Consider the following 24,956-nt stretch of genomic DNA (forward strand, 5'->3'; position numbering starts at 1 on the left):
TTGGCCAAAAGAAGCATTCCAGGTGATTTCAATTTAGTGGCAATCTCTAAGACAATATTTTTTTAAATATTATTGTTATCCCACATCTACAGCACACATACACATACAACACACACACAACCAAGATGAGAGAATTTTCATGCTATGAGATTTCTGCTTCTATTGACTCATTTTCAAAGATGATACATGAAGACTCACCTGAGCTGTGCTCAGGTAAGGGGAATGGTGACGGTTGGTAGCACCACAGGGAAAAGACTATTAGGGAAGAGAGGAAGATAAAACCAATGATATTACAAGGAGAAGATTATGCTGACCTGTGCTCCAGCTGGGTAACTTTGGTTTTGGCCATTCTGTTGATATGTGCTTACTATCTTCTCCATCTGTAGCCCTAATTCTGAGTGTAAGAAATGATATGGAAATGTCTCTTCTTCAGAAAAGTCTTGCCAGGCCCCAAGACTAGGCCCTTGTGTTATACACTCTCATTATAATTGAAACTAACCTTGCTGTCATTTATCACAAATATAATGATGTGTTTTTGAGATACAAAAAATTAATGTTAAATAATGATGCATGAGTTTATCTATTTAGTGTGTCTCCTACTTGGGATTGTAAATTCTGTGAATGTAGGAACCCTGACTTAGTTCACTTTTGCATATTCCTTGCACCAAACATAGTTCTGGTCTAAAAAAGGTGCTCAATATGTATTTGTTGTATGAATGGAAATAACAAGTCCTTGATTGAATTAAATACAGTTACTTAAAATCATATGAAAGAAAAAAATGTATTTTCTCTCTTACAAAATATTAATAACATTACTTATCCCACTCACTACATTGAATAAGACTAAATAGATATGGAGATGCTCTAGAGTAAGAAGCACTGTTCAGCTACATGTACTGAAGATAATGAAACAATGGTTTTCTATGCTTTGAGTTTGGGGATCCTATTGTACATTCTTAAAGGCATGGAATCCCAAGCCCTAGATGTGCTACATATGAAAATGTAGAAATCAGCACTCATTTGTCCACCAATGTGTAGTTTTTTTCCTCCTACCAAGGATCCTTTCAAATCATCTAGTAGAGCCCAGGGATTAATGCTAGTTTACAGTGCTGCTGCCTAGTTAAGCTAATTAAGGACCAGTAATTATCAAGAATTATGGTTTCCAGCCCTGGCTGGTGTGGCTCAGTGGATTGTGTGCTGGCCTGCAAACCAAAGGGTCACCAGTTTGATTTCTAATCAGGACACATACCTTTGTTTCAGGCCAGGTCCCCAGTAGGGAGCATGTGAGAGGCAACCACACATTGATGTTTCTCTCCCTCTCTTTCTCCTTCCCTTCCCCTCTCTCTAAAAATAAATAATTTTTAATTAGAAAAAGAATTATCATTTCCATTATCTATGTTTATTTTTCCCAAAGGAAAAACTGAGTTGGAAGACCATGGAAGATTTGAAGAGACTCTCCTTTAGACTTTGAACTTAGGACCCAAACACTGTTCCTCATGCTTCTCCAGGTTTCCCATTCCCTGTCACTCACATTGAAGCCCTCCTCACCTGCCAGTAAGGAGGCACAGATTCTTCCAGTGGGAGGAATTGTGGGGTACAGATGTTACACATCAGGACATTTCAGGGACAAATCTAAGAGGTTTAGACTTTAACACATAAGCTTGCCTTTTCTTCTCAATATGCCATGATTAAGCCCTACGCCACACAAGCTCCCCACCATGCATTCACCCCAGTCCCTTAGGGGAAACAAGGTTCTTGCTGGTTGAGTTCCACATTCAATCCCCAGATCATAGTGAACAGTGCTCTCTTCACAGCCATCTGACAGCAAAACTGCTGCTCTTTATTAAATATATCCCAAGTTTTTCCTCCTTTCCTGCAGCCTATGTTTTCTGTGTCCTTGGGGATTCTTCACGCTCCCCTCTGCCCTGACTGATCATACTCTGACCAAATCCTTTTCTTGCAATGCCCACCCCCTACACCTATCCTGTGCCTGCATCCACTCCACTCTTGTTTTATTTCCAAGCTTTCTACCTCTGGGAGTGGTCCTTTCCCCACCAGCAAGTGGCAGTCACCAAACACTGACAGGTTCTTGAATTCACCTTAGCCTTCCCTGCAAAGAGGCTATAATTTCAGTACACACATAACAGGGGAGAATGTTACAGGAAAAGAACTGTGCAATATGAAAAATTACTGAATTTTCAAATGAGAGGAATTTCCAGCAAAATAGCTAAAGCTGGGAGTGGCTAATCAAATCATAACCAAGAACATTCTACTCAAGGGCATTTTGTAACCCTTTCCTATGTGCATGAAAGTACTCTGAAAAAGAATACAAGTACCAGAACCTTATAAAGTGTATTTTCCTGGGCTTGACAACATTGTTTAAGCAAGGGAAATACTGTACCAGTTCACAGAAACAAGAATTATGTTGACAGTTACTTTATTCCACATGAAACTTGCCCCCTTTTTATTACTTGGGGGTTAAGAAAGGAGAATGAAAGGATACTAGGTTGGTTTTAATTTGAAAGCCCCCCCCACCCTGTTTGCCACATTGAAACTTTGTAAGTCTCATAAGTAACCTAACAGAGCCCAAAAAACATGGCACAGGCCATCACTGTAAGTAGCACTTGAATGAAGTGGTAGACAAAGGGAAATTGGGAAGCATCTTATTGGTGCTACCCTCTCACCCTTTGCCATTTTCTGCACTGTGCCTGGGCCCTCTGTTCATGAAATTGTTCAGGAGAACAGAGATTTAAGTACTAGCCTGGAACAGCTGTGTCCTAACAGGATCCAAAAGGGGAGGCTTCATGAGAGGATTTCTGGCTTTTGAGGGGAGAGGATCACTCTCAGTCCTGGTTGCTTTCTAGGGCATGATCCTCAGGCTGAAGTCATCTAAACTCACTGGGTTTCAGTTTCTCCTCTCCAACTAACATGGGGATGATAACAGTGCCTACCTCGGAATGTCGTAAAGATGAAGAGGCAATCCTGGTGAAGTGCTAAGTGCAGTGCTAGGCATACATATAATGCTCAATACACATTAGATATGAGGAGCAGGAAGAGAAGGAGAAAAAAGGGCACAGAGAAGGAGGAGAAAGTGGCATGATGACCTTTGTTCCATTGGAAACAAGGTCCCTGGGAGCAAGGGTCTCTTTCCTACCCCTGCCACTTTCCCTTTTGTAGCCAAACTCATGGTTTACTTTGTGGCTTATAAGGTTTAACAACTGAGACTTTGCTCCCAAACTCACAGGCATGCTGTCCTGTGTACCTGGGTGGAATGCTGCTCTTGCCCTCCTGAAATTACCAATGCTTTAAGGAGGAATTCAGTATACTTTTTTCAAAGGAAGCCTGCACTTGTATTTGCTCATGGTGAATTTTAAAATTTAGAAGATGATGAGCTTGTTTACTAAATATGTATGTATGGATCCATTTGTCACCCACCCCCTTGCAGATGCCTTTTCCCCCTCCTGTTGCTGTGGGCTCCAGAAGCAGAGCAGGCAGTAGGGTATGAAAATGTGAGTTTTTGGTCTTCTTGGACCCAAAAATTATTTACAGAGCACAGGATTTACAGTCAGGAAAAAAAAATTAACAGAAATGGGCAAATCCTAGATACTCTCTGTATATAAACCTCCTTTCCAATGGTTATGAAAGGGCATTTTAAACTTTAAATGAAAGCCCTGTTGATGGTACATTCTCAATGCTAAGTTACATCAAAATATCACATTTAGGGGAAGAAGGTCACATAGGAATTGTCACCTTTGAGTCCTAAAATCTCCCCAATAATGCTGTGATGCCAGAAGTAGGCAAGGGTTCTTTTTTGCACCCTTTATTTAATCTCCCGCCTCTTGTGCATCTGATGACAAAGTATAAGCTGGTAACATATACCGAGGTATAGAATTCAACTAGGGTCAGGTCAACTCAAACAGTTCTGTACAGAAGTACAACTTTAAATTCAGCCCTCCATTGAAGTAGTCTCCCTCCTGCAGCTGCTCTCCACCAGCTGCCCAGCCAGCTGTCATCTGGCCAAATTTACCCCCACCTCAGGGTTCCCTCCACACACTCCTTGGGGCTCATTCACTATCCCACTTGCTGGAATCACTCACATTGAAAATCATCTCTGGTTTTCACCAATATTTATTTCTATTTTAACAATAAAAGGGAAACTTATAGATACCCCTCCCTCTCAGCATGTGTGGAATAAGATAAAACAAAAGCCTGCTGAGTCAGACCCCACAAAACAGATAAAGCCAGAAATGATGTGAATGTGGAACCAATCAAGAGGTTACACATCTTAGAAAGGACTGGTTATAAGCCGGTCAGAGAAAGACAAGTACCATATGATTTCACTCATATGTGGAATCTAAGGAACAAACTGAACTAACAAGGAAAATGGGGAGAGACTCATAGAGAACAGACTGACATCTGTCAGAGATGAGGGGGGTTGTGGGGTTGCTTGAAAAGGTGAAAAAAATAAGCAGGAAAAGAAACTCATAGACACAGACAACAGTATGGCGATTATAAGAAGGAAAGGGGGTGGGAGGAGGTAGAAGAAGGTAAAGGGGGGGATAAATGGTGACGAAAGGAGATTTGAATTTGGATGGTGAACACAAAATACAGTATACAGATGATGTATTGTAGAAGTATACACCTGAAACCTATATAATTTTATTAACCATTGTCACCCCATAACTTCAATAAAAACATAAAGTAAAAAGATAACAAAAGAAAGGACAGGCTTAACAGTTCTCCTTAAAATGTATATTTAAAAAATTTAATCACATCACATAACGTGGATTCCTCATATTCCCTTTCCAGTTCTTTATTTTTTTACTCTTCTTCTGGAGATGTTTTGCCTATCTTTGGTGTCATTTGCAGAATTTGTGGAAAACAGGAGATTGGGTGTGAAATTGAGGCTGGGAGCTCACAGGGAGCAAGAGGTAAAGAATCAGGGATTCAGGATCTGAATCACTGTTGCTTCTGTGGTGAGAGGTTGTCACACAGGCAATTAAGTATATATTAATTTTCCAGCAATGTAGTTTGAAAATCAGCACATCAAATAAAATATTTAACACCTAGGAAAAGCCAAATGCACACTCTGCCTGTGTGTCCTTAAGTGGTATTTTTATGGAAGGAAACCTTATTGAAAACAAATGTCAGAACAGAAGTTGAGCTTATGAAAGGCACTGAGAAACCATGGCACATAAGGTTTTAAAATATTGCCCATAAAAAGCATAATCCTCAGCCTCAGTCCCTTCTACAGTTAGCATGCCTGTTCAATGGTCATGTTGATCCACCTGTGTGTACAGGTGTCCCCACTCTTTTGCACATCATTCATGGCAAAACTTGATAGGCATATTGCTTAGATGTGTGAAATGAAAAATGGAAGTGAACTAGTGGATCCATCATCTGCCACCCTGCCTGGTCTCAGGACAAAAAGGAAATCTCACAATGATGAATGGGATTTTATCAGGATATCCCTTGAGGAGCCTCCTGAGACCAGCATTAGAATGTTGTATGCCCACAGCTGAGATATTCAAGGGCTCTGAACGCAAACTGGGGAGCCCGATCAACCTCCAAGCTTCTGCCTGGGTATCTTGAAGAGGCTTGAAGGGTAATGCCTATAACCTGTGCAGAGGGAAGGAGAGAACTGGGGTTGGCCACAATCCATGGCCAAGGGAGACTGCTGAGATAGAGACATGTTGTGGAGGCATAGTCAGGAAATGTTTGCCACAACTCTCATGTCTTTTTCTCCCTTCCTTAGATGTCTGTCCGCCAACTCTCTTTTTTCATTCATTTGTACATACATTCCTAAAGTATTTACTGAACACCTATTTCAGGCATAAGCCTGGGCTAGCCAGGGCAGGAGTACACAGAAGACGTTTGTTTTTGCCTCTCACTCTCAATAGGTCTTCTCTCCTTCTCTCTTTCCCCATAATTCAGTGGTAACAGGGGTGGATGGGTATCCAAAATTTGTCCTTGTAGGAGACATCTGCGCCAGGAATTTCCACAAGCCCCTGAGAAGAGTGGCAGATTGATGGGACTCTAGTTGGGACTAATAAGAGGGTGGAAAGAGGTGGGGTGCAAGAAACCCTGCAGCCAGGCTGTCTGTCCAAGCCTATTCTATAGTTCCCATTTATCAGATACTTGTTCTGTGCCAGGCCCTGTATGTACCTGTATGTGCCAGGCACTTTCTTATACCTCTTTCAATCCTATGAGATAGTTATTATAACTGGCCCTGTTTTATTTTAGGAAACTGAGGCCAAACTGAGGTAACTTGCCCAAGGTCGGACAGCTAGGAGGTGATAGAGCCCCAATTGAAGGTTGGATCTATATATTTCCAATGCCTAAGCATTAAGAAAAAACTCATATATGGTTTAAATGTTAGCACAGAATAGATTAGGAACTTCCCAAAGGTACTATGAATGCTGTTTCAATGTGGTTCAATTTAGTTTCTATTATTGAGCAATAATAGTTTTAATGATATCTAACATTTACTAAGAATTTATGTGTCAGGCAGGAACTATACAGTTTTACACTCATGGCGTCATTTAACCATCACAAGAACCCTACAAAGTATTATCACCATCATCATTATTATTATCCTCATTTTACAAATGAGGAAAGTAATGCTTAGAAATTAACATGCCCAAGGTTAGACAGCTAGTAAAAGCAGTACAGTTTCATTCCAGGTCTCTCAGATACATCAAAGCCATTCAGATAATAGGATATCCTTCCTTAAGCCTTCCAGTATGTCATTATTTTGAAGAGTTTTTGCTCAGACTTTCTACTTACTCCTTTTCTGTCATAGAAGTGTGTCTTTATAAATCTCACCTACTTCTGTTCCATAATGTGACCTAAGTCATTGTCTCCTCTACAACCTTCCCACCAAGACCATTTATCCCCAAATAGCCAAATTAGCCAATTAGCCAAAGCTGGAAGTTCCAAGGATATTACTAGCACCAAATTCCCAGTCACCCTTATAGGTTCATGGAATCCTAAAAAGAAGACACAGTAAAACCATAAACTCTTATATTTAGAAGTAATAAATGCTACTTAAAACTTGATATTAAAAAAATACCCCCAGACTTCCAGCCAAGATAGAGGTGTAGGTTAGAGGTGCTTTGCCTCCTCATACAACCAAAACTAGGACAACAACAAATTTAAAAACAAAAAAACAATCAGAACTGCCAGAAAATCAAACTGTATGGAAGTCTGACAATCAAGGAGTTAAAGAAGAAGCATTCATCCATACTGGTAGGAGGGACAGAGAGAGGCAGCCAGAGTGGGAGAAAAGGGGTAGCAAGGCAGCAGCAGCTGGAGGACTGGTCAGGTGAGGTGGCAGCTGACAGTCCCACATTTGCATACAGATAAACCAGGAGGAGCAACTGGAGAGCGAGACAAAACATGCAACCCAGGGTTCCAGAGTAGGAAACTAAAGCTTCAAAACCTCTGGCTATAAAAACCTGTCAGGTTGTGTCACTGGGAGAAACCCCCATCCTTACAGGAGAGTTCACTGTAGAGATCCACAGGGTCCTAGAATGTACACATGGCCACCCACCCAGGGAATCAGGACCTGAAAGGGCATAATCCACTTGTGGGAAGCAAGGGAAGTGATGGAAAGTGGGGTAAGAGCCAAGCAAGCTAGCAAGCAGCATTGTTCCCTCTCTGACCCCTCCCCCACATACAGTGCCACAACACAGTGACCTGGGTTACCCCACTCTGGTGAATAACTAAGGTTCTTCCCTTTACATAATAGGTGCACTGAGACAAAGAAACATGGCCCAAATGAATGAACAGATCAAAACTCCAGAAAAAGAACTAAGCGACGAGGAGATAGACAACCTATCAGATGCATGGTTCAAAACACTGGTAATCAGGATGCTCACAGAAATGGTACAGTATGGTCCCAAAAGAGAGGAAAAAGTGAAGGCTATGCAAAGTGAAATAAAGAAAAATATACAGGGAACCAACAGTGAAGGGAAAGAGACTGGGACTCAAATCAATAATTTGGAACAGAAGGAAGAAATAAACATTCAATCAGAACAGAATGAAGAAATAAGAATTAAAAAAAAAATGAGGAGACACCTAGGATCCTCCAGGACAACTGTAAACATTCTAACATCCGAACCATAGGGGTGCCAGAAGGAGAAGATGAAGACCAAGAAATTGAAAACTTACTTGAAAAAATAGTGAAGGAAATCTTCCCCAATTTGGCAAAAGAAATAGACTTCCAGGAAGTCCAGGAAGCTCAGAGAGTCCCAAAGAAGTTGGACCTAAGGAAGCACACACCAAGGCACATCATAATTACATTATCCAAGGTTAAAGATAAGGAGAGAATCTTAAAAGCAGCAAGAGAAAAAGAGACAGTTACTTACAAAGGAGTTCCCATAAGGCTGTCAGCTGATTTCTTAAAAAAATAAATAAATAAATAAAAACCTTGCAGGCAAGAAAGAGCTGGAAAGAAGTTTTCAAAGTAATGAAAGGCAAGGACCTACATCTAAGATTACTCTACCCAGCAAAGCTATCATTTAGAATGGAAGGGCAAATAAAGTGCTTCCCAGATAAGGTCAAGTTAAAAGAGTTCATCATCACCAAGCCCTCATTATACGTAATGTTAAAGGGACTTATCTAGGAAAAAGAAGAAGATGAAAACTATGAACAGTAAAATGACAACAAACTCACAATTATCAACAACTAAACCTAAAACAGAAACAAACTAAGCGAACAACTAGAACAGGAAAAGAATCAAAGAAACGGAGATCACATGGAGGGTTATCAGCAGGGAGGGGTAAGAGGGAGAATGGGGGCGAAAGGTACAGGGAATAGAAAGCATAATTGGCAGGTACAAAATAGACAGGGGCAGGTTAAGAATAGTATAGGAAACGGAGAAGCCAAAGAACTTATATGTATGACCCATGGACATGAACTAAGGGGGAAGGAATGCTGGTGGGAGGAGGGTGTTGGGCTGAGGGGCACAAAAGGGAGGGGGAAATGGGACAACTGTAATAACATAATCAATAAAATATACAAAAAATACCCCCAGGGTATTTTCTACAATCTCCCACAAGCAAAATCTCTAAAAGGAAGGTGCAAGAGAAGTTCTCCTCCCTGGAAATCAGTTCATTTTATAAATAATGATAAACTATCCCTTTTGGACATGTTGCTTACTCAAAGACTCAGAATTTAAACCTACATTACTGGTGAGGGATGTGCTCCAAATGACCATAATACCTTGATAAAGTCAGTCTTTCCTATTTCCTTAAGCATCTCTTTCCCCTAGTTCTGTAGCAGCCATTTTGTGCCAAGAGTTTCTCTTTCCATGTTCTAAGGAATCATATAAAACAATGAATATCTCCTTATGCCCCAATCCCCTGTCTGGGGTCATGCCCTTTAAGGACTTACTCTATTTCAACTCCTACCTCTGTGAAGTCAGAAAAATTACTCTAAACAACTCATAGAATGAGCACCTGCTTCAGTTAGTGCCTCAATATGAACACTCTAATCCCTGGGTTTAGGAGAGGCTCACTTTCCATTCAAAATGGTCAGGCCCTTCTAATGGGTCAGCACTGCTGGTTTTAATACCCTAGTCTTGATTTCTAACAGGTGGGCACCACAGTTGTTCAACTCTTATTATGTGCCAGAGCATGGCTCAAACAATGTTAGATTCTTCATAGAGTCTGAAAGAATGCCAGATGGTATTTTGTGGGGAAATAACCTCAATTCCCTTCCCCAACATCTTGAGCTAGTGACTGACCAGGAATGAAGAGTGCCCAGCCCTTCTGCTTTCTTTACGCTAAGTGGCCTCTTTTTGACTGAACCCATTTTTTTTTTTTCAGGTCACAAGAGCCACTTAGCTCCGGTCATTTAAAACATGGTACTAATGAAAAATCACCTAGTGACTCTACCATTTGGCTATCTGTTCCCACCCCACTCCCATCTAAGCTCTTTTTGGAGTTTCACAAATATCCAGGCTTGGTAAATGAAGCCCAGTTTTGTTTTTAAAGATATAGCAGAATCAGGGAGAGACACAATCTCTGTCCTTGGGGTGGAATTAGAAATATGTGATTCACCACTTCTGTAACAAATATAAGAGTTTGAGAATGCATGGGACCCTTTTTCCATTCAGAAAGATTTATTGGGTGAGTTTACAGGCCACTCTTCATAGTTCAGGGTCCCCATATTTGGTGGCTTTGTACAGAAGCCATACACATTTCCCTTGTCAAAATAGATTGGGAAGGCCTGAATATACAGCGTGTCCCGAGTTTCATTATGTTATGGGTATGCATGCAGCTCATGGAATAAAGGTGTTGCATTGAAATCAGTAATGACTGTTTGCTCTCAAGAAGTCTAAAATATACGGAGTGATAAAATATAAACAGTGATCTAGAATAATCTTCTCTAAGTGCCTCTGAATTTCTGTCTTTCATTTATTGCCTCTTTTTCTCTATTTCCCCTGCCTGAAAAGCTATTAATTTTTCCAACTCCCTATCACCCTAGCTAGACTCTGATCCCCATAAACAATCTATGCCTCTTTTTTATGTCTTCTTTTTTAAATGCCTTCCCTGTGTTTACTTTCTTAGCATTAACATTCACTAGAGAAAAAACTATGGAATATCCATGAACATGGCAGATGCTTCCAATCCTGTCTTGCCACTTACTGGCTTTGTGCCTTTAATGAGTTTCCTAACCTTTCTGATCCTCTGTGAAACAGTCATTAATAACAGTACCTACTACACAGGGTTACAGTGAGGATTAAATGAGATATTACACATAAAGCCCCTTAGCACAGTGCTCAGTAATGTTCATTTCCTTTCTTCCTTCTTCAGGGGAATTTCAGTTTCTACAGTCAGGCAGCTGCCTATGATGAATGGCCTTGTCTAATAGGTAGGGTCAGCTTCTTTGTCCCCATAACTTCAGAGCAAAATTTAGAAAACTTTAAAAAACCAGAGTGGACAGGGAAAGCATATACTATACGTTACACATTCAACTGGTGTCTTACTGTGTCTGCACTCTCTGGTCTGTAAATACTTCATTATTCCTGTTATCTTTTTCAAATCTTGGGTTATTCTAAAAATCTTGGTCCCAGCCCTTTGCTGCCATTTGACAACTTAGAGATTCTCTCAGCTTTTCCCAGCTGTGGGAAGTTGCTGCTAGAGGCCCTCTATACTTTGGTTTGTTCAGCTCCCTTGGCTGAGTTTGAGACTCACTCCTGCTCCCTCTCCTAAATAACTCTGCCATTAGACACTGAAACAGAATTTTCCGTGTATCTTGGAGCAGTAGCCCATAGATCAAGCCCTTTCAGGACTTTCTCTTCCTTCCACAATGATTAACTCATAATAATGTCTTGCAATTTTTGTATACATTGTAAAAGGGGACAGAAGTCATGCAGGCTGTTGAGAAGGCTTGAGGCCCCAAATGACTTATCCAACCTGGATCTTGGCCAAGGCTTTCTGCCCTGCTGGGCCCTTTTTCCACAGCTTTAACATGTGATACCTGTCTTTGTGGACTTTATGGGAGAACTTCAAGGATCAAGGGAGGTAATAAGAGAAAGTATACCCTATTAGGGGGGATCTCTATATAATTACAGGTATCCAAATTAAAGAAAAATGCCTTACTTTTGAGATTTGTTGCTATATGTGACCCATATATGTTGAAACAAACTTAAAAATCCTTGGATTCTGAAATTGCCTAAAACATTCCAAAGAAGCATAAAAATAAGGGGGGGGAGTCATTACCACTACTTATTTCTACATTACATAGAAAATGTGTATACTTTTGAGTGCTCTTCCTATAGTGGTGTTTGGGCCTCCATAGGCAGCAAAGCCCCAGCCTTTTCAATTCAGTGCAAGAAGTTTGTAAAGAGAACCCCCCACTGCAGAGCTTCCAAAGATCATGCTGCTTAAAAAGGCCATGTTACCACCACCCCCATCTTTTAAATCCAGGCAGTAAGCCCCATTCTGAGTACAGGTAACTCCCTGCTTCTTGAAAGTTCACTTTCTCTCACTTCACTTTTATCAAAGACTATGTTAGTACCTGTTTTCCCTAAACTTAAGAAATCTGAAGAGGATTTTTGCTTTCACAGGGAAAAAAAAGGCAAAAAGCAAAAATAGCATTTAGTACTTGTATTGGAGCACACACCTTCGCAGTACAAGTCGCTCTGCCAAATTCCTTCCCCAGGAACCACACTAAGGATGTGAGAGCATCAAGGTACCACAGCTCTTGAACTCTGTGGGCATCTGTACTTCATACTGATTCATTTTGTGTACTCGTTAGCAAGATGTGTCCTAAGGTAATTGTCTCTTTTCTTTGGCTATTACTGCTTACCAAAGGTTTCATTGTAATGCTCTACTTTCAGATAGCAAGGGAAACCAGTATTTTCCTCTATTTCATGGCTCACCTTCTCTTCTCCCCTGCCTCCTTACCCTTGTAATTGCCACCATTACTCTAAGTTCCAGTCACAACAAAAACTTGGCTGAGGGTTAGGTCCACATTAGACAGTATTATATACTCTTGTATATATTAGGAAGACCTATATAAATAACTTATGCATGTGTGCATAATGTGGATGTGTTCTCCTTCCATGCCTGAGATCTTATATGTGTGCTAATTATGAACACATTATAATACACCACAATGAGCACATTATGAAGTATGATATATTATCAACACATGCATGGGAACACACACACACAAGGCATTCTGTGATAGGACCTTTAAAACCCTGGAATCTAGGCTTCCAGTCAAGATGGCAATGTAGGCAGACATGGCTCACCTCTTCACACAACCACATCAAAATTACAACTAAAATATACAACAACCATCACTTCAGGAATGTCAGAAATTGAGTTGAATGGAAATCTGACAACTACAGAATTGAAGAAACCACATCCATCCAGAATGGTAGGAGGGGCACAGGTGTGGAATGAGCTGGACCCAAACCCACATGGATAAAAATTCAGGAGGGATATCTTGGGAGCGAGGAGTCCCAGGCCCCCCAAACCAGGATCCCAGCACCAGAAAGTAAGTCCCCACAACTTCTGGCTGTGAAAACCAGCAGGGATTGAGTCAGTGGAGGAAGCTACTGGAGTCTCAAGCAGTTCCTCTTAAAGAACCCACACAAAGACGCACCTACTCAGACCCACTTCCTCTGAGCTCCAGCACTGGAGTGGCAGCTTGAAGGGCACCAGAGGTATACAGAAAGAGACTCAAGTGTCTGGCACTGGAGTGAGCAGAGGCCATTGTCATTTTGCTGAGCCCTCCCCCAACAGAGATGGTAGACTAGTGCCATATCTGAGACTCCATCAACTTGGCTAACAAGGGATCTCCACATTGGAGATTCCCGGAGGCTCTGCCCCACCCAATTTATGGGCCTACCCAAGCTGCTTTTGCATAAGAGTGCCTGGTTTTGGCTCTTACATCCTATCAAACATGCAACAGCTGGCTTCAGGGAGCCCTCATGGCAGCCTGATTAGAGTCACAGCTTGGCTTTGCCTGGGAATCTCCAAGCTCAGCACAAGTAACAGCCATCTCAGATTGCTTACAGCTCAAGCAGGGTGGGCCCAGGCAAAACACAGGTGGGGGCTGACCTGGGCCTGCATCACCCAGGAAATCCCAGAGCCTGCAAATCCAGTGGACAGCTACAGACCATGTTAGAGCACTACCACCCTGTCTCCACACAGCTAATCCTCCACAGAGGGCAGAGGTTGGTGGTCAGTTGTCACAGCCAGTCCTTGTAGCTGACTGGCCTGTGTAACTACCACCCAGTGACCTGTCAACAGCAATCAAGGTTCAACTACAGGAGGAGGGTATACTCAACCCACCCAAAGGGCACAGATTGGGTTATGGAGAGGGACTGTGCCACAGGACCCTACAGGACACCTGCTACATTAAGCCACACTATCAATACATAGAGTCAAAGCACCTCTACCTAATACATAGAAACAAACACAGGGAGGCTGCTACAATGAGGAGACAAAGAAACATGGCCCAAATGAAAGAACAGAACAAAACTCCAGAAAAAGAGCTAAACAAAATGGAGAAAAGCAATCTATCAGATGTTCAAAACACTAGTTATGTGGATGCTCAAGGAACTTAGTGTGGACCTCAACAGCATAAAAAAGACCCAGTCAGAAACTAAGGGTACACTAATTGAAATAAAGAACAACTTATGGGGAAACAACAGTGGAGTGGATGAGGCGGAGAATCAAATCAATGATTTGGAACATAAGGAAGCAAAAAACAACCACAGAAAACAAGAAGAAAAAAGAAGAAAAAAAATTAGGTTAATATAAATAGCCTCTGGGACAACCTCAAGAGGTCCTACTTTTGCTTCATCAGGGTGCCAGAAAGAGAAGAGAAAGAGCAAGAAATTGGAAATCTATCTGAAAAAATGGTGAAAGAAAACTTCCCTAATTTGGTGAAGGAAATAGACATGCAAGTCCAGGAAGTGCAGAAAGTCCCAATTATGATGGATGAAAAGAGGTCCACTTCAAGACACATTATTAAAAGGCCAAAGGTTAAAGATAAAGAGATACTCTTAAAAGCAAGAGAAAAAAAGTTACTTACCAGAAAGTTGCTAGATGGGTGGTGAGAGGAGGAGAATGGGTGAAGAGATAAGGTGATTAAGAAGTAAAAATAGGTAGTTACAGAATGGCCATGGGGATATAAAGCACAGCATAGGAAATGGAGTAGCCAAAGAACTTTATAGGCATGACCCATGGACATGAACAATAGTAGGGGGATTGTCTGAGGGGGCGGGGAGTGCTGGGTGGAAGGGGACAAAAGGGGAAAAATTAGGACAACTGTAATAGCATAATCAATAAAATATAATTTTTTAAAAAACCCTCTAATCTAGCTCCCCACATAATAGACAGGAATATTCCAAATAGACAGGAATATTCCAAATAGACAGGAATTTCCTCTCCACCAATCATGACAAGTGGCCATCTAGCCTCTCTACCTGAATGCCTATGGAGAACCAAGGAAGCTCAGTTCCACACCAGCCTTCTTTGTTCATTTTTTTGGACAACTTTTGGAGTTAGGAAAGTCTTCCTGATATCACACTAAAATCTACTTCCGTAATTCCACTTCTTCTGTAGGTGTCAAATACCAGCACCCATAACTCTTGTGAAAGAAAGGCTTCTTTCTTTCTAACATTTTGTCTCCATTTCTTGTTGTCTCATCATCTTTGTAACTGCAAATAGAATTTAATGTTATAGCAAAACATAGAGTCAGAACATTAATTGTTACATGCTCTTATATCAGAAAGGAGGCATATGTGTCTGTTCTATTTGTTGGGAAATATACATTTATTAGTTTTATAGGTCTGCTGTACAAAGTGCCACAAACTGGGTGGCTGAAAACAACATAAATTTATTCACTCACAGTTCTGGAAACTGGAAGTCCAAAACCAAGGTGTCAGCAAGGTCATGCTCTCTCTAAAGGCTGTAGGAGATGATTCTTCTTTGCCTCTTCTAGTTTCTGGCATTCTTTGGCTTATAAATGCATAGCTGTTTTCTTCCTGTGTGGTCACATAGCTGTTTTCTCCCTGTGTGGTGGGCGTCTCTGTGTCCAAATTTCCCCTTTTTGTTAGGACACCAGTCATATTGGATTAGTCCACCCTAACACCCTCATTTTAATTTAATTTTCTATTTAAAGATTGTATCACAAGTAACATGACATTCTGAGGTGCTAGGGGTTAGGACTTCAATAGATAAATTTTGGGGGACACAATTCAACATATTTAATATAGATATTTATACATGTATATTATATATGCATAACTACATACATTTTTGCAGCCAAATGATGTTAGTTCAAAGTCTTGACCCTTGAAAAAATTTCAGAAAACAGCCCTTTATTTTTTTTAAGGGGAAAAGATGATTTGCTGGTGGAGAGGAGACCTCGACTTTTTGTTGTTAGTATATATTTTTAATAGTATTATATATCACATATGTATATATTATCAGATAACATGTAATAAGTGATCCTTTATATTCATTTTAATATATTTATTTTATACTTACATATTATAATATGCAAGTGGTAAACAGAAGTTCAACTTATTATGTATATATTTTCACCAAATACTAATTGTATGAAAGTACTAAGCCAACGTTCTGCCCCAAGTATTTTGATATTGCTATGACCTATCACACCGAAAGTCAAACCCTTGTTATATAAAAGGTGCAAAAGAAATGGAGAGTGATATTTACCAGTGAAATTCTATAGCATATGTGCTGATGCAGTCAACCTCAAAGCATTTGGGGGAGTACTTAGGCTGGGGGATGCTGAAACAAAATCTGAAGTTGGCCTGGATGGGCAGAGCACAGAGCCTAGCCCACAGTGAGCCAAAGTTCAATTGGTAGTAGGGGAGATATAACCCATCTTTTCCCACAAACCTCTGGCACTTTCAGACTTCTACCTCTGCACTAAGAACTGGTGTGGATGTGTAGATGTGCTCTCAGGAGGAACAGATCTCCAGCCTGTGGCTTTGGTTTTGCCTAGCTAAGGGAATCCATCCATAGGCAATTTTAGGGGTCATGTCCATTCACTTCAGTGAACCTGGTGACTTCAACAAGCCCTTTCTAGGTACCCCACCATTCCTCAGTACCTAGTGGACCTGAGACTTCTGGTTCTGAGGATTCTGTGTCTTTCAGTTGCACAGACTTGGTCTGGTAGGATCTGGGGCTTTTTGCTTTCTTTCCATGTAAAGCCAGACCATAGAAGAGTTTCACCTTCTTTTCTCAGTGGAGGTTGGCTTAGTTCACTTGCCTGAGACCATCAGAGTGAGAATAGCTTGTGAATCTGTGATGGAACCACAGATTTGGTTTGGTTGCTTGACAGAAAGAAGAGGATTGCAACCAGCAATTGGAGGTTAGCACAAGGAGTTCTAGCTCCATTTGGAGTGACTGGCTAAGAGCTAATTGACAGAGCTGTGGGTACTACTGGCCTGGGAAGACACAGAGCCCTTGGCATCAGTGAGCCAAGGGAGTACATAGGTGGGCAAGTAAGCCTGCTGAGGCCCTAACAAGGGTCCTGAACTCTACCAAGAAAGACTTTACTGCTACTCCAGGTCTTCAACTGGGATTTTGGGAAAGGAATGGGGGAGAGGATTAGCCAGTAACCAGATTCAGGCCCTTAGGAGCTGGACAAGGAGGCACAGGGGCAAGTGGTGATTTCTGCTAGTCATTCATTGATTCCTTTATTCTTTTGTTCAACAAATATTTACTGAGTACTTACTATGTGCCAGATATTTTAGTGCTCCAAGAGTTATTTCATTAGGAATTTGCAGTCCAAGGATTAAAGAACAGGAAAAAATACTAGGGATCAGAACAGTAGGAAACAGATTTGGGCTTTCCCTTCTCAGTGTGTGTGTGTGTGTGTGTGTGTGTGTGTGTGTGTGTGTGTGTATGTGTGTGTATGTGTGATTCACTCTCCCTACAATGTCCTGGTCACAGAACAATGCAACTTCACCTACTCTGATATGCTGCCTTCCTATGAAAAGGACATTTTCTAAAACTTTTCTCCCTCTCAGGAGCCCAGAAATGGTGAATGGTCCCTTTAGGGTGTACATAAGGCAAAAGGCCACATTCTGGGTGAGGCATACATAAGGTAGCTTTGGGTTTGGGAAAGATGCATATTGCTCAAGTTAGTTAAAAATCAGCCAAACAGCCTGTAACATCAACTGTGGTTTGATTTGGACTTAAGCCATCCTTCAGCTGGAACTATATATGTGCACCTCATTTTAAGAAAACCTGTGCCCCAAAATCCCAGTTTTTTTATCCTCACCCAAGGACATGTTTATTGATTTTGGAAAGAGGAGAAGGAAAGAAGAAAGAAAAGGAGAGAAACATCAATGTGAGGGAGAAACACTGATTGGTTGCCTTTTGGTATGTGCCCCAACCGAGGACATAACCTGCAAACCAGGCATGTGCCCTGACCAAGAATCCAACTCATGACCTTTCAGTTTGCAGGAGGATGCCCACCCCATTGAGCCACACTGGATGGGGTGCAAAAATCCCAGCTTTGAAAGGGAGGAAAGAATGTGTCTGAGCTTTTTTGGAAGCTATCTAGAGCCCTCATTTATTGAAATAGGTGTATCAAAGAAGTGGTGAAGCTTTTGTAGGAGTGTCTGATTCATCCTTCTGCATTCAGATGTTAACTCCTCTCTGGCAAACAGGCTTTTAACTAGTGTGGGAAGAACTACAGAAACTCCTAATGGGTTAAAAATGCTGCTGAGCTGCTGTGGAGTTTGGAGCTTGGCTCAGATACAAATTTACCTTATCTTTTAAAATGAGGAGGGACTATGGGGCTTTGTGGAAAAGGGTGTGGTTTTCTGAAAAATCAAACTCAAATAAATTATTAAATTAAAACATAAACTGAACTAGTGACATGCATTTGGAATTTTTCTTACATTTTATGGAAATTGTGAAAAACATCCCCTTGTTCAACTTTAAAATTAAACTAACTCAGGTTCTGTGCACAAAAAGGAAGGAGTTCCCATGACCTGATATTTGCAAATTCCACTTAAGTCCAGCTTTCTATATTTATTTAGAAATACTTTTGTTCAGTCAGGGTATGATTTACCCTTGTTATGGAACCTTATTATGGTTTTATTTCACATCAAACTACTCACCTTTTAGTAAACCAAATTTGTGATCCAATGAAAATTTCTCTCTCTTACAAGAAGCTTGGACTCTTATTTATTTTGCAACCTTTATTTGTGCATGAGATGAACCATGACATTTAAACTATGCTTGATAGCTTAACAGATTATAAGAACAAAACCAGATGGCCCAAACAAGAATAATGCTTTGATTGCTTTCAAATTCAATGTCAAATATTAAAAACAGCTTTCAAGAAAGCCTTGGCTTTTTTTCCAGAAATGACTTTGGAATATTTATATATATATATATATATATATATATATATATATATATATATATATATATATATACTTCTCCCCCACCAAAAAAAATAGAGGTGCACAAACCAAGAAAAAAAATTAACAATGGTTATTTTGAGATTGCAAAGTATTCATTTTTTTATAGCTCTCAATTTTTCTACAGTTAGTTTTAGAATCAGATAAATATTTTAATGACTACTTTTCATTTAATTTTAATGAAGTCTTTTCTAGGTTGAGTCAAGGTGTTTTACTCTGTTGAGAAAATGGACATTGTTAAACATTAGCAGTTCATAATTCTTCTTCCACACAAAATGATGAATAATGTGCAGTTACTTTTCACACTGTGCTTCACAAGGCTAGAAAACTGAACCAGATCCAGATTCTTTAGAATTAATATAAATTCTACAAAGGCAGTTATTTCATTTTTTGACTCACTTTAATATAACTTTGACATCATTAGCTCAGTCACAGTCCTCACTTTCTTTGAGAGCAGTGAACCGACTAATTCTTTAAAATTGGGCTTGAAAAAGAAATTAAATTTAAAAAGACTTCCAAACCTTGAGATAGTTGGTAGGGCAAAGTCAGAATGTGACTATTTGAATTTCTAAATGAATAAGTTCACAAAGTGTTAAGATTCTTTTTCCTGGTTTTGTTTTGTAAAAGAATCTTTATTCCAACTCAGATTCATTTTTCTTCAAATCAGCTGCAAGAGAGCAAACAAACTTAGCTGCAAATCAAAACTCTGACAGTTATATTTCCCTGAGATAATTGCATGCTGCCTTGGACTTTCCTTTTCCCCTGTTTCCTTTTGTTTTGACAACAAGATTCTGGGAAAACAATATACAAATGATAACTATGCTGTCATGAGTACACTGAATTTTAAAAATAAATAACTGTCGACCCCAAAAGCTTCCAGGAACCTATGGAGTAAGCTCTTTTTCCAAACCATTCCAAAACCAGATGTGGAAACGTTTAGCTAATTCTCCTCCCCATTCCCCATGTGAAGAATTCATATGTCTCTGACGACATCAGAGGAGATGAGGAGGCAAAAATCCTGTCTGCTTTCAAGGAGATTTGTGTTACACTTCTCAGTTCACTCACCAGCATCACAAAACAAATTTGGACTGCAGCTTTTGTCTCTTTTAAAAGAGTTTTTTCTTTTCTTCCTGAGATGAAAAATGCTCTGTGTTTAAACCAATATCCAATCTCTTTTCTGTAAGACATTAAAAAACAGAGTTTACACTCCCCCATATATCTACAATTACTTCTAAAATAACAAATTAGCATTGCCTGTTTTTGAACTTTATGAATATGAACTTTTACATTATGCATTATTTTGTGTCTGGATCCTTTCACTCAACATTGTATTTTTGAGATTTCTCCATATTGTTGCATGTAATAGTGATGCATTCATTCTTATTGCTGTGGTCTTCTATTTCATTTTTGAATATGCAACAATTTATCTATCCATTCTACTGCTTTGGGGAATGTGCATAGTTTCCAGTTTTGAGTTATTAGAAATAATATTGCTATGAATGATTTGTACAAATATTTTGTTTTACACATATGTGCTTTTCTATTGGGTATATATACAAGGCCTTTCCAGAAGGCATCCAGCCATGGAGTATGAAAAAATAGAAACATTTATTGAAGAAGATACAAGATACAAGAAACATTGTACATAGGACAATGACGCCTCAGTCCCCTTCAAAGTAGGCACCTTGGGACCTCACCCAGTTCTCCCAATTGCTGTCAGCTGCCCCATTGTATTTTCATGAATCTCATCTACAGTCTGAAATCTCTCCCCTTTCAAAGGTGATTTTAGTTTGGGGAAAAGCCAGAAGTCGCAGAGCACCAAATCTGAACTGTACAGAGGCTGAATCACCTGGGTGGTTTGATGTTTTGCCAAAATACTCTGCACAAGACATGATGCATGAGTGGGTAAATTGTCCTGATGAAGCTGCCAATCACCAGTTGCCTGTAGCTGCAGCCTTCTGAATCATCTGAATAGTTTCCATGGAAGAGTGTTCAAGCTTAATGCAAAATTTGATTCAGATTCATTGCTCTACTCACTCAGTCATTTTGAATGTGACGGCCACACAGTACACATGCTCACTCAATGGCATCTACCGCCCCCACTGACTAGTACAATGTCACATTGTATGATGTCATCATTGTTCACACATGTGCATTCCAGTCCACTCTCCTTGGCTGCCAGGTTAGATCAGTGCTGTGCAAACTGTTCTTGTTTTATTAACAATGGCTGGACTTTTTCAGAACAGACCTCGTACATTTTCCAACACAGTCATCTATAACATGTGAGGGTTCCAATTCTACATTCGCACGAAGTTGATATAGTCCTCCTTTTTTAATTTCAGGCATTCCAGTGAGTAATCAGTGGTATCACCCTGATTTTGTGGTGTCACCCTAATTTGTATTTCCCTGATGACCAATGAAAATAAAACATCTTTTCCTTTGTCTACTGAAAAAAAGGAAATAAATTTCATATTCCCAGCATAAAATGTTTCATGATTTGTTAAAGAAAAGTAAAGTATTTATAAAGAATTAAGCTTATTAAGTTTTGGGGGGAGGGAGGGAGGAAAGCTCTGTTAAAGGAACTAATGGAAAATGTATATGCATAAACCACATTTAGAAAAAAAAACAGAAAGCTACTGTACTCTGTAGCTGCTAGGAAAGCAAACATTTTGAATCCAGGTGTCATTAGCAGCTCTGGTAATGCTGGCCTCTCTGTAGCTCAGTTCAGGATGGTATGTACCAATAGCTGAGCCCTACTTGGTTATACAAATGCATCTAAGTTTGTTGCTTCTGAAATGTCACAGGGATAATTTGCAATCAAGTCAAAATAGGGCTATGGTAATGCAAATTCTGGGACCTGCTTTCTAATAGCCCAGCTGCCTCCAGAAGCTGGACAGTAGTCCCAAGGTGAGCATTCCTTTCTGTGCATTTATTTCTTCCCCAGTCCTCAACTCCCCATAGCTCTGAAGGTTTCTGGAAACTTTAAATAAGATTCTGTCCACAGTTCTTGGGATATTATATATGAACAGCCCCAATTATGGCTAAAAATACCTTCATTTTGGCACCCCTGCACAACCTGCTCTTCTAGGAACCCCTTCCCTATGTGGTCCCTCAGCCTTCTTCTTTCTCTGTACCCGGTATTCAGAGACCAGCCTCCCTCTCCTCTGTCCAACATCCCATTCTGTCAGCCCATTTCTGATAGCAGTTAGAAAACCCAGCTTGATGAACACTTACTGTGTTGTGAATGACTAATAACCATCCTCCAACACACACACACACACACACACACACACACACACACACACACACACACACACACACTGTACCCTTCCTTGGTAATTGCAGGCTAAAGGGAATGGAGGCTGCCCAGATTTGATGACCTGTACTCAGCAAAAGGGAGCAACTCTCCAAGTGTGGCATTGAGCTAAGTGTTAGCAGGCTCATTAATGAAGTAGTCTAAAATGATTGCCTGGGGGACAACTGTCTTCTTTCTCAGAGAATCTGGGCTTTTTATAACTGTTTGGATTATCCATGAGAGGGAAGAGGAGGGAGGAGAATAGGAAAGATGCTTGAGGGAGAGAAAATGGATGGTGTAACTTCCTGGACAAAAACACAGCCTTAAAATTGGATCCCAGTTTTTGGGTTTGAGCAAACAAAATGGAACAGAAGGATTGTTTCCCTGGCTTATTGCAGTAACTACTTAAAGGGAAGATTTTTGTTCAGGACAAATAGGCCTAAGATGTGAAATGACGTTAAGGACAGAAGGAAGGAAGGAGAGGGAGGAAGAGAAAGCTACTTCTAAAGCATGCTCAGGATAAGGTGGTCTTCTTTAGACCAAGACAATAGTTCAGTAGTGATGGAGTGATTGTCTTGGCTTCCAAAAGAAACCACATCAAATATCATGCATCATTCTGGAGCATGTGCTTTGTTTATTTAACTGTTAAGTCATCATGAAGGAACAGCTGTCATTAGAATGTACTTGGTATGTTGTTGTTGTTCTACCTTGTTTGTTTAATTTTTTGGAGAGGTAACAGGCTCAGGTTTTGTGTGTGTTGTTACTGCTTCTGTTTTTGCTTTGTGTAAAACAAAAGAGCAGTCTCAAACATTTCAGAATGAACAAAAATGAAAGCAAGGAGCCTGGTAAACCCCTTTCACTTCTCTTCACATCCCAACACCTCGGAAAGAATGAAGGGGTATTAATGACAGAGTGAAAGATAGTGAGATCAATCTGTACCAATCAGATCAAGAGTCTTACTTGGAAACAAAGCATTTCATCTAGGCCAGTACAGTTTTCCAGTGGGCTCTCATGCCATGGTTTCCATTAAATAATGCAGCAAATTTATTAATATCAAATGAAGAGAAAGAGCTGCATATTTGCAGCTGGGGAAAGGGAGAAGAAAAAATGTCTTGGGATGCTTCTCAGCACAGTGCTACACACATAATAGTCACTCAATAAATGTTAGTCAAGGAATGAATTTATTTATGTGGGAGTTACTTAACTCAGCAGGGAACAAAAGTATAACCCTACACACACAATATCTTTGAAATTTTAGGTCCTTTTCTATTTGATTTATGTCATTTTCCCTTTTAAAATGAAAGCTAAGTTGGAAAATATTTGATGTTTTCCTCTTCCTTCCTTCTTCATTTGTCATCTCCTTCTGATGTCTTTTAGACACTTGTTCTTAGCATTACTCATTTTCCTCCCCACTGCTCTGCCTGTCACTCTTTAGGAAGTAAAAGACAATAGGACTAGGAAGTGGCCATAGAGCTTCCTATTTAAAAAAAAAGAAATAAAAAGCTAGTGAAATTAAACAAGAATGTAAAGCAAAGCATGTGACTCAGTGAGGTGCCAACCATGGCCACAAAGGATATTTTTAAAAATACCTTGTGAATCAATGTATAAAATACAAACCCAAGACCCTCTTTCTTTAATACAGGATATTTAAGAAGTTTTCATATATAATATAGATCAAAAATATAAAATTAAAAAGCCTTATTTTTGTTTCTGCAATTTTGCTATTTTACAAGGTATCCCAATTGATATACCAAGGAATCTATTGGTCATAATGACTTATAATGCTACTGCTACATTTTTTGAAAACTTCAGCTGATCAATTTAAGGGAACCACTCAGCAACATTTCAATATTTGGTTGCCAGGAATAAACCATAATTTCTTCTTAAGTGTTTATTTAATTAAATTTGTTGCTTACCAAAAGAAAACAATAGGGAGGAGTTCATTAGTACAGCATATGGGAGGGTACTGGAGCCCTTAAGGAGGGAAGTGCCTTTATCTTGAATTAAACTGTATCTCCTGTTTCCTTACTTAATGTTAGGCATGAAAACTGTTTTTTATTTATTTTTATTTATTTTTGCTAGGGTTACAAACAAAAGGATGTTACTCATGATCACTATAGACTCTCCTTCTACATATGAGGTATATGTGGTTTATACCAGAATGGCATGGTAAAGCCATTTAAAGAAGCTATTGTAGTCATCCAGCAACAGTGTGGAAGCAGGGGGGTGGGATGGGCAGTGGAGGGCAAAGGGGAAAAATTGGGACAACTGTAACAGAATAACAATAAAAATGATTAAATAATAAAGAAGCTATTGTAGTCATCCATAAATGTGAGCTCCAACAATGAAATTAAAATTCAGTTCTCTTTCACAAGAATGTTTTCCTTTTTCTTTTTCCTCTTCTTCAGTTTTATTGAAATACAATTGACAAATAAAATTGTAAGATATTTAAAGGGAACAACATGATGATTTGAGATATGTATACATTGTGAAAGGATTCTTCCATCAAGTTAATCAACACATCACATATTTACCTTTTTTGGTGAGAGCACGCAAGTTCTATTCTCTTAACCTTTTTTTTTTAATGCTTTAGGAATGGACTTTTGATTTTAAAAAATTGACCCTATTTGAATGGTTGATAGGAAAAAAGATGATTTGTCTTTTGTGTTTTTGTGTACCCTAGAAATCTTCATCAGACAGCTTCCTGTTTCCTGAGAGTCACTA

The 24,956-nt window shown here is 39.8% G+C and overlaps 1 protein-coding gene across 1 annotated transcript in view; it reads left to right on the forward strand.

The window, feature by feature from the left end:
• Positions 1-24,956, forward strand: part of PABIR2 (PABIR family member 2) — a 302,302-nt gene that overhangs the window by 262,218 nt on the left and 15,128 nt on the right. The window lies entirely within an intron of this gene.

Source organism: Phyllostomus hastatus, unplaced genomic scaffold, assembly GCF_019186645.2.
Source record: "Phyllostomus hastatus isolate PE091 unplaced genomic scaffold, TTU_PhHast_1.1 phas_contig_90, whole genome shotgun sequence".
Classification (NCBI taxonomy): domain Eukaryota; kingdom Metazoa; phylum Chordata; class Mammalia; order Chiroptera; family Phyllostomidae; genus Phyllostomus; species Phyllostomus hastatus.